The following is a 14,675-nucleotide window of genomic DNA, read 5'->3' as shown; positions in this document are numbered from 1 at the left end:
AATCATCACATTATTCATCCATGCAGCTCCGCAGGGAAACCAGGTAACATCTATCTTCTGAAACTGGTCACTAGGCCTACCACTGCATTGACAGGGATGCTGGAAAAACTACATAAAATTTGAATTGTCTAAATACCGTTAAACTTTTTTCACCAATTCAAGCATAAACAGAGGAGAGAAAAAAAAAAAAGAATATAAAAAGTAAAAGGTTTAGGAATGTCTTGACTTCTTTGGTGATGATCTACGGAGGTTTCCAGAAAATGGTGTAACACAAAACATGAACAGCGAATAAATGACTGAATGGTAATACAAAGCAGGTATGCAATTCATTCCTCAGAGATGATCATTGTTGCATAACAACATAATCGAATTTCCTAGCTAGGGCTGTTACTGTGGAGTAGAGTTAGTTGACAAGCCTGTTAGACACCACTTTCCTTTTTCATAGACTTCTCGTTATTTATCATCCCTTTAGTCTTTTTAATTGCTCTGGGCAAAGATTTCTTTATGCATTTAGCAATGGGGACTGAACCCATCAATACTCAATTTAAGCAAAGCTCTCATAAAGACAGCAGTGAAATTACTGCTCTGCTACTTATCTAAATAACGAATAACAAGATCATTCAGCTTCTGAAATCAAACCTTTTCTTTGATTGCTGAACAACTCTTCTGATACAATGTTTCTAATTAGCTAAATCAAAATTTGGGAAGGTACACTTGCTTTTGTTGCAATATATTTGTTAAATTATTATTCTCTCTTATTCATGCTTACAACACAGATAATTTGGGTCTCTTGATCCACTGATAATTATAAAAGCATGAACAATTTTATTGTTGACTAAATACTAAATTTACCTAAATTTTACATAAACACCAATTATGCATATACTGAATTTAGATTTTAGAACATAAAGGCATAGTTTCTTTATTATGTATGCTTATTAGATGCTCAAAATGAAATCTCAATAATTAAAAATAGAATAATTCCATTTAATATTAGAATATTAGATTTTTATTTTTACATATCTCATAAGTATAATTTTTACATAAAAATTTTGATAGCATTTCCTATTTTAATTTCTATGATTCATAATTCCTTTTTAAAATAATTTCAACCTCTATTTTAGATTCAGTGTGTATATGTGTGGGTTGTTACCTGGTATATTGCTTGATGCTGAGGTTTGTTGCATGATTGATCCCATCACCCAGGTACCGAGGATAGAACCTAATAGTTTTTCAATACTTTTACCCCTTCCTCCATCCTCCTCTCTAGTAGTCCCCAGTTTCTGTAGTTGCCATCTTTATTTTTGTGAGTACCCGACATTTAGTTCCTGCTTATAAGTGAGAATGTGCAGCATTTGATGTTTTGTTTCTATGTGAATTTGCTTTAGGATAATGGCTTACAGATCCATTCATGTTGATACGAAGAACAAAGTTTCATTCTTTTTATGACTGCATAGTAGTCCATGGAGTCTATGTGCCATATTTTCTTTATCCAATCCACTGTTGATGGATACCCAGATTGATTTCATGTATTTGCTCTTGGGAATAATGCTGCACTGAACCTATGAGTGGATGTACCTTTTTGGTAAAATAACTTTTTTTTCTGTTGGGTATATAATCAGTAATGGGATTGCTGAGTTAAATGGTAGTTTCATTTTGAATTCTTTAAGAAATCTTCAAACTACTTTCCAAAATGGCTGAAGTACTTTACATCCCACTATCATTGTATAAGCATTCCCTTCTTACTACATGCATCTGTTGTCTTTCAACCTTTTAATAATAGCCATTGTGACTATTATGAGATAGTATGAGATAGTATCTCAATGTGGTTTTGATTTGCATTTCCTGATGATTAGTGATGATGAGCATTTTTAAGTATTTTTTTTGCTACTTGTATGTCTTTTCTTTTTTTTGAGACCTGTTCGTTTATGTCTTTTGCCCATTTTATAATGGTGTTATTGGGTTTTTTGCTTGCTTACGTTCCTTATAGATTCTTGATATTAGACTTTTGTCTGATGCAGAGTTTGCTAATAGTTTTCCCATTCTGTACATTGTCTGTTTATTATGTTAACATTTTATTTTGCTGTGCAGAAGCTCTTTAGTTGAATTAGATTTCTCTTGTCAATATATGATTTTGTTGTAATTGCTTTTGAAGATTTAGTTATAAATTCTTTTCCAAGAGTGATACCCAGGATGGTGTTACCATTCTGTCTTGTTCCAGTTCTCAAGGTGACTGTTTCCAGCTTTTTGCCTGTTCAGCATAATATTGATTATTGTTGCAAATGACTGTATCTCATTCTTTTTTATGGCTGAATAGTTTTCAATTGTGTACCACATTTTCTCTATCCAATCATCTGTGTTGATGGACACTTAGACTGCTTCCAAATTTTAGCTATTGTAAACAATGCTGCAACATAGGAGTACAGATATCACTTCAATATGCTTATTTAAATCTTTAATTCATCTTAAGTTAATTTTAGTGTATGATGAAAGGCAGGAGTCCAGTTTCATTCTTCTGCATGTTATATTCAGTTTTGCCAACACCATTTATTGAGTAGGGAGTCCTTTCTCAATTGCTTATTTTTGTGGAGTTTGTTGTTTTATTCCTGAGTTCTCTGTTCTGTTCTCTTGGTATATGTTGTGGAAGATCAGTCAGAGTTGAGGGAGAAATTACAGGGAAAGGATGCAAACCTTCTTTAAAGGTCAGAAGGTTTTCTATAGCTTTGGGGACGAATAAGCTGAAGGCAGCTGTTCTAATCTGAGGCAGAGGGTAAGGAGTAGGTACAAGGAAGCATAGTAGAATTTATCTTAAATGAGCTTGTTTACTCATGTTGTCTTAAAACCTACCTTTGCTGATCCACAAGTGACTTCTCCCTGTAAAGGGGAACAATAATGTTAATTACCTGCAGATTGCGTTTGCTCCAGACTTTTGGCGATATTTCTGTACTGAATAAAAGCAAGTGGCTCCAGCTTATCAAGATTGCTCACTCTCCAGCAGTCCCCTAACTGCTCTCATGCAAAATGCCTGTGTCTGAGTATTCCTTTCATCCATTTCTCAGCCAGAGTGCAGGACAGACTCAGCAGTATGTATTTGTTTTTGTATCAGTACCATGCTGTTTTAATTACCGTAGCCTTATAATGTTGTCTGAAGTTTGGTAGTGAGATGACTCCAGCTTAGTCTTTTTTATTTAGAATTGCTTTGGCTATTTGGGTTCTTTTTTTTATTCCATACAAATTTCAGAATAGTTTTTTTTTCCTCTATTTCTATGAAAAAGAACATTGGTAGCTTGATAGGAATAGTGTTGAATCTGTAGATCGCTTTAGAAAGTATGATCATTTTAACAATATTGATTCTTCTTATCTATGAAGATGCCCTGATTTATCATTTGTTTGTGTCATCTGTGATTTATTTCAGAAGTATTTTATAGTTATAGAGATCTTTTACTTCCATGGTTAGATGTATTCCTAGGTATTTTATTTTGTGTGTGTAGCTATTCTAAATGGAATTTCATTGTTGATCAGGCTCTCATCTGGAATGTAGTTGGTGTATAGAAATGCTACTGATTTTTTCATTCTGTTATAAAGATATATGCACACATATGCTCAGTGCAGCACTAGTCACAATGACAAAGACATGGAATCAACCAAAATGCTCATCAATGAAAGAATAGATAAAGAAAATTTAGTACATATACACCATGGAATACTACACAGCAAAAAAAAAAAAAAAAAAAAAAAAAAAAAAAAAAATAAGAACAGAATCATGTCCTTTACAGGGATATGAATGAATCTGGAAGCCATTATCCTCAGGAAGCTAATGTCACAACAGAAAACCAGACACCACATGTTCTCATTTATAAATGGGAGCTGAACAATGAAAGTGCATGGATACAGGGAGGGGAACAACACTGTGGCCTATTTGGGGAGGGGGAGGGGAGAGCATTAGGGTGAAGAACTAATGGATGCTGGTCTTAATATCTAGGTGATGGGTTGGTAGGTACAGGAAACCACCATGGCACACGTTTACTTATGTAACAAACCTGCACATCCTGCACATGTAACCTGAAACTTAAAAAATAAAATAAAATAATCATATAAATAATTGAAAAGAAATGTTACTGATTTTTGTGCATGGACTTTGTATCCTGAAACTCTACTAAAGACATTTAGCAATTCTAAGAGCTTTTTGACAGTGCTTTTAGCGTTTACAAGGTATGGAATCATACCACAAGCAAAGAAAGGTAGCTTGACTTCATTTCCTGTTTGAATGACTTTTATTTGTTTCTGTTGCCTGATTGTTCTGGCAAAGGCTTCTGGTACTATCCTGAATAAGAGTGATGACAATGGGCATCTTGTCTTGATCCAGTTCTCAAGAGGAATGTTTCTAGCTTTTTGCCTGTTCAGCATAATATTGGCTGTGGGTGTGTCATAGATGGCTCTTACTATTTTGATGTTTGTTCCTTCAATTCCAAGTTTCTTGAGGATTTTAATCATGAAAGGATGTTGGATTCTATTAAAAGCTTTTTTTTCTTGTCTGTTGTTAAAGGGGTCAGTGCAACAAAAAGAGCTAACTTTCTTATAAATTACCGAGTCTCTGGCTTGGAGACTAGGTAATTTATTAAAAAAAAAAAAAGGTTTAATTGGCTTATGATTCTAAAGGCTATACAGAAAGCATGGCAGCATCTGCTTCTGAGGAAGTCTTGGGAAGCTTCCGATCATGGCAGAAGGCAAAGGGGGAGCAGGAACATCACATGGTGAAGCAGGAACAAGAGAGGGGGTGGGTAGATGCTACATACTTCTAAATGGCCAGATCTCATGAGGACTCACTCACTATCATGAGGATGGTACAAAAGTGCTAAAACTATTAATGAGAAATTTACCTGCATGACACAATCACCTCCCACCAGGCCCCAACACCAACACTGTAGATTACATTTCAATATGAAGTTTGGGTAGAAACACACATCTGAACTATATGATTCCATCTCTGGCCCCTACCAAATCTCATGTCCTTCTCACATTGCAAAATACAATCGTACCTTTCCAATAATTCCCAAAGTCTTAACTCATTCCAGTATTAATTCTAAGTTCCAAAGTCCAAAGTCTCATTTGAGACAAGGCTAGTTTATTCTACTTATGAGCCTGTAAAATTAAAAACCAGTTAGTTACTCCCAAGATACAATAGGGGTATAGACATTGGGTAAATACTTCCATTCCACATGAGAAAAATCAGCCAAAACAAAGGGGCTGCAGGTCCCACACAAGTTTGAAACACAGCAGTGCAGTAATTAAATCTTAAACCTCCAAGATAATCTCCTTTGACTCTATGGACACATTGGTCTGAGGGGTGGGCTCCCAAAGCCTTGAAGAACTCCACCCCTGTGGCTTTGCAGCGTTATGTTCCCACAGCTGCTCACATGGGCTGGCATTAAGTGCCTGTGGCTATTTTAGATACAGGGTACAAGCTGTCAGTGGGTCTACCACTCTGGGGTTTTGAGGACAGTGCCCATCTTATCACAGCTCCACTAAGAAGTGCTTCATCAGGGACTCTATAGAGGGGCTCAAATACCACTTTTCCCATCTGAACTTCACTAGTAGATTATCTCTGTGAGGGCTACTCCCCTGCAACAAGCTTCTGTCTGGGCACCTCAGCTTTTCCATACATCCTCTGAAATCTAGGTGAACACTCTCATACCTCAATCTCTCCTGTATTTTGGAAACCTGCTACCTTAAATCCACATGGAAGTCACAAGGCTTACAACTCTGGAGCTGTGGTGTGAACTGTACCTGGGCCCCTTTGATCTGCAGCTGTCCCTAGAGTATGTAGCAAGCTATGTCCTGAGGCTGTGCAGGGCTGCATGGCCCTAGGCCTGGCTACAAAACCATTCTGTTATCCTAATCCTCCGGGCCTGTGATGGGAGGGGCTGCCTCTTAGATCCCTGAAATGCCTTTGAGGCCTTTTTTCCATTGTCTTGGTTATCAGCACCTGTGTTCTTTTTACTTATGTAAAATTTTCAAGCAAGTGTTTACTCAGCAAATCACTTGACTTCTTACCCTGAAAATGGGCTTTTCTTTTTCTCCCACAGAGCCAGGCTGCAAATTTTCCAAATTTTGATGCTGTGTTTCCCTTTTAAATATATTTCAGCTCTAAGTCATCTCTTTGTTCCTCCATATAAGCATAGGATTTTGAAAGCAGCCAGGCCCCATGTTGACTGTTTTGTTGCTTAGAAATGTCTTCCACCAGATAACCTACATTATCAATCTCAAGTTCAAGGATCCACAGATCCCTAGGGCAGGGGCACAATGCATCCTTTTTCTTTGCTAAGGCATAACAAAAATGACCTTGTCTCCAGTTCCCAATAAGTTTCAAATTTCCATTTAAGATATCTTCAGCCAGGATTTCACTGTCCATATCATTATCAGCATTTTGGTCACAACCATTTAGTCATTTAATCTTTAGGAAATTCCAAACTTTCCCTCACCTTTCTGTCTTCCTCTGAGCCTTGCAAACTCTTTCAACCTCTGTCCATTGCCTAATTCCAAAGTTGCTTCCACATTTTCAAGTATGTCTAATTCCAAAGTTGCTTCCACATTTTCAAGTATGTCTATAAAAATACCCCACTCCTAGTACCAATTTTCTGTATTATTCTATTCTCACATTGCTATAAAAACACTTGAAATTGAATACTTTATAAGAAAGGAGGTTTAGTTTGCTCACAATTCTGCAGGCTGTACAGAAAGCATTACAGCATCTGCTGCTGGTAAGGCCTCAGGAAGCTTCTAATTATGGCAGAAGCAGGCACATCACATGTTGAAAGCAGGAGCGGGAGAGAGAGGGGGCAAGTGCTACAAACTTTAAAAGAAAAGATATCACAAGAACTTACTCTCATGAGGATGGTACCAAGGTACTAAACCATTGATGAAATCTACCCCATGACCCAGTCATCTCTCATCAGGCCCCACCACCAACATTGGGAATAACATTTGAGATTTGAGTGGAAACACAGTTCAAATCTAGCCCAGTTACTGCATGCTTTGGTGATGCTTGCTTTATATGGTATCTTGCAGGTGTTCTCTGGATTTCTTGTTTCTTGATGTCTACCTCTGCAGCAAGATAAGAAACTTTTTCTTGAATTATTTTTTCAAATATATTTTCCAAGTTGTTTATTTTTCTTTCTCAGGAATGCCAATAATTTGTAGGTTTGGTTATTTTATATAATCTAATATTTCTTGAAGACTTTGTTTATTCTTCTTGTCTCTTTTGTTAATTTTTGTCTAACTTGATTAGTTTGAAAAATCAGTCAAGTTCTGAAATTATTTCTTCTGCTTGAACCAGTCTATTGATAAAGCTTTGTTTCCATTTTGAAATTTTTTGAGTTTCTCAATTCTAGAAGTTCTGATTGATGTTTTTAATGATCTCTTCCTTTATTTCCTGTACAGCTTTAGAAGTTTCTTTGTGTTGATTTTCAACATTGTCTTGGATCCCAAGCTCTTGCAATCCATGGTTTGAATTCTTTTTTTTGTCGTTTCCATTTTGATTAAGGACTTTCGATGGGGAGCTAGTGTGATCCTTTGATGGTATTACTACATTTAGGTTTTTCATTGTGCTAGAATTCTTGCTCTGATTTCTTCTTATCTGGGATGCTGGCATTTCTAATTTTATGATTAATTTCATGTTGTTAGGATGTTTTTCTTTTTTCTTTTTTTTTCCATACTATTGATTTTTTCTTTTCCCTTCCCATCTTCCCAGTGGTTGCAAATTTAGAGAATGCTGAGTAAGATTTCTTGCCTTTGCTTCTACATCCCTAAGCACTTTTCTCAGAAGGTTTTATATCGGGCTGTGCAGTTTGACCTACAAGCCAGTAGATGATTCTCATAGGTAAGAGCTGGTTCTAACCAATGTGGTGGAGTATATTCTTGATCTTTATTTACTGAGAGAAGCTCTCTTTTGCCCCAGTCAATAGGGTGATTATTGGAGCACACAGTAGTCTGAGCTCCCTCTTCAGCCCCAGGGGACCAGGGACAAGATGGGCAGGGCTGGACTGGGCAGACACACCTACAGGTCCCCCAATGGCAGGCACAAGCCTCAGCACTGAGGAAGAATCTATTGGATGGCCACCAAGTGCCCAGAGGTGTGTCTAGGCATGGAGTTTAGAAACTTCCTATATGTCACCTTCTCTTTATGGTGATGAGCTTGAGGGGTGGCCTAAACTTCTAATTCAGGACAGTGGGTGCTCCAGATACCTAGAGATCTGCCTGGGTGTGGAATGAAGAGGGTTCCCCATACCAGAATCTCTACACAGGAAGTGTGGGGTGAATCAGGCTGCTAAACCAGGCAAGCAGGTGCTCTGAATGCCTGGAAATAAGCCTACATATAAAGCAAAGAGGGACCTCCTGCACAGAAAGTGTGGGACAACTCAGTTTAGAAGTCCATGAGAGTAGCTGCTTCAAATGCTTGAAGATCTGCTTACACGTGGAGCAGAGGGGACCCTATTACAACAAGATCTATGCACAGGAAAGATGGGACAGATAACAGTGCTGATCCAGATGAAGGGGTACTCTGAATACCTAAAGATATGCCTGGTTGTGGAACAGGGAAGGGCTTGCTCCACCATGATCAATGTTTAGGAAGGGTGGGTGGCTCAGGCTGCTGGCCTAGGCAAGTGATGCTCCAAATGCTTAGAGGTGGAACAGAGAGGGTCCCACTGCACCACAATCTCAGGGAGCAGGCTGGAGTATTCGGCAATGACACATGCAGACCGGTTCCAGGTCTTGGCTGCAAGTCCTGTCATCCAGGAGAAACTGCAACTGAAGCAGCTCTCTTCATGTCCCAAGCCTGTAGTGGGGAAGGCCACAATTCCAGTGTCTACTTCTGAGATGCTTTCCATAGTTCTGGCTTTGGAAACTCCTACCTCACTCCATTGAAGGTGTTCCAATACCTGACCCAAAAATAAAATCCCTGCATGGCCACACTGCTGGGTCTCAAAAGAATGGCTGACTTTGTATGTACCTGGATTAAAAATGGTGTTCTGCTCTTGGTCTTGGGTCTGGAAAATGCCTGCAGATTTTCCTGAGGTTTTTCTCTCACAGCATCTTCATGTCTCTTTCCAAATTACCTCTAGGATTTGGAGAAGCAAAGAGTTGTCCCTTGGCCTGGGTTGCTCAGATCCCCATTGGAAACGTGAGTCACAGAGGAGGCTCTCTGTCTTTCTCACATGGTGGGGCTTCACTCACTTTTATCAGTTGGATGCTGTCATGGGGGCTGTTTGCTCATGATCTCCTTTCTGTGATCTTGGGTGTCCTTTATGATTCCAGTGGGTTTCCATTTTCCTTCTTGAATTAAAGCTCATAGAGTTTATCTTTACGTACTATCTTGCTATTTCCAAGAGGCTGAGGCACACTAAAAGCCTCTAATCTGCCACCTTAAAAAATGATAATTTCTTAACTTATTTTGAAACTAGCCCTTAATTCTGCAAAATGGTGTGAAGTAAACTATAATTTCCAAAATATTTTGTACATTTCTTATTATGTGAAGTCTTTAAATATTTTTCAACTATATAAAATTCAGTATTAAAATATTTATTCTGTTTGGTTCTCGAATATTTATAAATCATATTCTCACTTAAGTATCCTTGACTAAATTGGGATCATACAGTGGAAATATACAAACATAATCACATAAAACTAAATAGTGATAAATTATTTTATTTGTGGTTGATCAAATTCCTGATGTATTTATTCTTTTCTCTAATTCTCATGAGATGGTGAAAAAAAAAAAACAGTAAAATAGTGTGAAGAAAAATAAACTTGCTCACAAATTTTCAATGGAGTATATCTATGAAAAAAGATTCATTGGCTCCCTGGTAATGGCAATTTGAAGAGAGCTGGAAAAAACAATAGTGAGACCTAGAGCTCTAGATTCTGCAGAAAAAGCAGCCATAGGCCAGAAAGCAGGAGTAAAAGCTGATGACAGAGGGTAGAATATTTACAGAGACCACATCATGACCTCAGGGAAAGTCTAGAGACAGGTTAAATGGTTTCAATAGATAGAATAAACTTGAGATACAGACACAGCTGACTACTACCAGTTCAATTATCAAATGCTGAGATATACCTCTGTGAAGGTCCACTGGGTCTGTTTTTACCTTATGCTCATTAAGTTTAGCTATACCTAATCTTCACTGCTTTTTAAAAGTTCTAGGCTTGATTTGTACCTGATTAATCTGCTAATTAATATTTAAGAATCTAACACAAGTAATATAAATTTGGCATATTAAAAATGATACCAACTACTTCTTATTATGTGCTTAGACTGTTTCAGGCTCTGTGCTAAGAGATACTAGTCAGACATCATGATAAACCTGAGATAGGTGTTTTGATGGTCACCACTGTTAAGTGGAAAGTACTAATAAGACTCAGACAGTGAAAGTGATTTGCCCAAAGACTGTTAATAAGTAGGAAGTGAACAGGGAGTCAAACTCTAGATATCTGAATGGAATTGAAGCTTGTTAAACTTCTATATGTAATATTTCATCCCATGTCTCACTGACAAAGTTCAGGAGGTGTGAGAGTGGACTACATTGAGAGTAAGGATCTGTGAGTGCAGGGGAATAATAGATGTAGGTGGACAAAAAAGAGTGATAAGTTCATGTTGGATTAGTCCCCATGACATTCCTACTCTCTTCTTGTGAGTTATCTCTTCTTTATGGGGAATACACAGAGGAAAGGTAGGATATGGATGGAGCAAGGATATGGTATCCTCAATCATAAAATTTGGGATGAGTCTGAATTTTCTTAGTGAAAAAACCTTCTTTCTGTGTTGGGATCCAAGAGTTAGAACAGAAGGACTATTTCAGACGAATTCGCCGTTGGAGATTAACTGGCCCCAGAAAACCCATCAGTTTGGTCATGTTCAAGAATCATGCTTGAAACACCAATAGCCTGGGCAGAGTGTCAACCTCAAGTCCAGATATACTGACAATTCAAACATACCAAGCAGCTCAGATACACCGCCCAGAACAAATGGTGTCCTACATACAGTGGCCATTCCAGGGGAGGTACTAATTGTTTATTAACCAATAAACCACCATGGGATTTTTCTTGTGTATACCAAATTACTCTGTGTGTGTGTGTGTGTGTGTGTGTGTGTGTGCGCATGCGTGTTTCAGGGGAGGGATATTGGCCTGATACGTTTCAGCTTACTATTTTCTATTATCAACCTTAAAAATGTTTTCCCGAGTATCTTCAGGACAGAATTTTCACTTCATAGTCATCGCATCAATTAATGCATGTGCCTGTTAACTTACAAATATTAATACTGACAAGTGATAGTTCTACAAGAAACATATCCATATTTAGTAGTTATTTGCTTTAGTTATAACAAATTGATTCTAGTATTTCTGTAATATGTAAGTTTAAGCATACTATTGTTCTAATCTTTATATAATGTACAAATGTAGTAAAAATTGTATTTGTTTCCAAATGGATCTCAGTGATAGAAAAGATAATATATTTATAGACACTGAGAATAAACACATACCAAAAAATAGCAAATAACAAAAAGCTAAATGCTTCTTCCAGAGCTTACACATAGACTCACTATAAGTTGCACCTGAAAATGATAAACTGGCCAACTGTGGTTACAATAAAATTGATAAGTCAAAAAAGAAAGAGGAAGAATATATATATATATATATATATATATATATATATGTATGTATATGTATATATATCTGTATACACACACATACATATATGTGTATATATATGCATACACACACATATACACATACATATATACATATATACACATATATATGTATGTGTGTATATTATACACACACACACACGCATATATATGTATATATATATATTAGTGTAGTGGTCCTGCTCTGTCACCCAGGCTAGAGTAGAACTCCTGGGCTAAAGGGATCCTCCACCTTAACCTCTTGAATTCCTAGGATTATAGGCATGAGCCACAGTGCTTGGCTCATGAATATATTTTGTGACATTTAAGATTTGCTTAGATTCTGCTCATTATGTCAGAATCACATATTTTATGCTTATCCCCATGCACGGAACACTAGGGAACATTGTTAAGTTTGCATAATCAAGATTACTGGAAGTTTATATTAAACCTGAGTAAAAGTGAAGATATGAAGAGACTATTAAAAAGGGATTTCTTTTTTTTTTTTTCAGGAACCAAAAAGCCTTAGAGAAATAACTTCAGTTTATACTGTGGTTAGAATTGGAGAATATAACACTGGAATTGGCAAGCTTAAGTGTTGAGATTTAGATATTCACTTAAACAAATATTTAGAATTTACTTGTGCTTTTGAATGGATTTTTTTTAAAAATCATTGTGGAAGTATTCATTTTTTTTTAATAAAAGAGCATATCTCCTAACTTAGAGAAATAGTGTTAATACATAGTATAAATATGCAAACTACATTTTCAACGATTTTAAAGTTCAAAATAGATCATCTAAAACACACTCAGCATTTGTGTGGTAAAAATCTAACATTTTATAAATAAATTTCTATTGATCTGTTAACTCTCATAGAATTGATTATTAGAATTACTTTGCTGTATGATATTTAATATATTAGCAAGTGGTCTCTGACACTCTTCATATTTGGCTACATTATTTCAAAACTATAATAAGCTAAAAGTTATAGCTTTGTTTTATAGGCAGAATATTGCATTTTTTTATTCCTCAGAGTTCAATAATTCATTAATGAAGCAATTGAATTTATGTGAGCATAAAAGCAATATTCCAGATACTTTACAATTTGAGATAAACTAAAAATAATTCAATTTTTTTGCTTTTAGAAATCTTTATGAATAGGATAAATGACTCTCTACCTTGATTCCTCTAGGGAGTTATATTCATTTGACAGGATTTACAAGAGTTACAATAGGATAAACAACTCTAATTGCAAAGAGTTGTTTATCCTTTGTAACTCTTGTAAATCAAATTTATCTTGATAAGTTTAAATTGATGGAAGATAGATTTTGAAACCAATTTTCTCATTTCTACAATTAAATTGCTATCAGATGTATTTTAGTGGAACTTTTCATCCCACTATTATTATAGAAAAAAAATGTTATTCAAACTTTCCTTAATCATGCAATTTCACAAAAACAATGATGCAATTTACCTTTTCTTTTTCTCTTAAAGAGAAGAAGGAAAATAAAAGTCAACCTCTACAAAAGAAGAATATAATTAATATAATTCTATGTTGCTTAATGATTTCCAGAAGTCGTTGGAACAGTGTTCTGGAGTAATAATTCTTTCCCCCAAATCTTTAGTTTGGCACAGCAGTGTTGATGCCTCAGGGCTTCTAAAGATATTCACTTGTGCAAATGATCCACCCAGGTTCTTTGTAGCTAAATAATTATCTCAAACTACAGGTTATTATTTCTTCAAACAAAATATTGAGACACAAATTGATAAAATCTTATATCCATCCTATAACAAACACAGAAGCAAATAGCAACGACAACAGCAAACACCCATGGATTAGGGTCTGTTCCTGTTGTGAAAGACTACGTAACCTCCCAAAGCCGCAACTTATTTATCTATTTACCTAATCATTAAAAAATGTTTATTGAGTTTCTTATGATCATATAATATTACTCTTGTCATTGTCGGGGGAGATGTTGAGAAGCAGCCCATCAATCCTCAATGTTATGGTATAATTTGGGAATGAAAATAAGGACACATACTTTTGGTTATTGTAAAAACAAAGAACAAAGTGAAAAAGGAAAAGAATGACAATGTGTTAAGGACAATATATTCAACCGGTACTTATTAAGAGCCTACTACATGTCAGACAGTGTTTTAGGTATTCAAGACATATCAGTCACTCAAACAGACAAATCCCTGCCCTGTGGAATTTATATTCTAGGGAGGCAGACAATAAAAAACAGACTTATGAAAATAGCACATATTATTATATAATATTACTATAGCCTATTAAAAGATGATAAGCCTTTCATGAAAACACATAAAGAAGTGGAACATAGTAAAATATTGGGAGTGATGGGTGAGGGACTGCACTTTAAACATAGTGGTCAGGGTAGAGTGAAGTGTGTTTGGAGGATGGAGTTCACTATGGACTTGAGTAGTACCTTAGAGGAGGAGGTAGAGCCAAAGCTGGATAGGGCTTTGATGTGCAGATAAAGGAGAGGTTTCCCAGGATATGAACAGTAGAGAGTGTTGTAAATAAGAAGTATTCAAATTTTCCTCTTGAAACTGACAAAGCAGCGATTGTCAAATAAATTTTTAGAAGTTCAGTTGCTTATAATAAGGCTTATGCCGTATGAATAAGATAAAATATAAATGTATTAAGTCGAACACATTACTTAGACTCTGCCCAGATCAGTCTGATCCTAGGAAGATTAGGGAGGCCCCTGCATTTCCAGGAAATCATCAGAGTTACACTAATTTAGTAACATTGATGCTAATTAACCAAGACTCAAGGGTGAAGCAGGACATTTATATAGCATAACTACCCACTGAGTCCTGTTGTTAAATGCATGTGCTTGCAATTACATAAAATCTTAAAATGAAAGAATGTGCAGATAATTTTGAGGTATAGGCCAGAAGTTTCCTTTAAGTTGTTCATCATGGGGTCTTGTTTTCCTTTTGACAAATAAGAACAGTATGGCTC

This window comes from Saimiri boliviensis, chromosome 3, assembly GCF_048565385.1.
Source record: "Saimiri boliviensis isolate mSaiBol1 chromosome 3, mSaiBol1.pri, whole genome shotgun sequence".
In the NCBI taxonomy this organism is placed as follows: domain Eukaryota; kingdom Metazoa; phylum Chordata; class Mammalia; order Primates; family Cebidae; genus Saimiri; species Saimiri boliviensis.
This window is presented reverse-complemented; position numbering follows the sequence as displayed.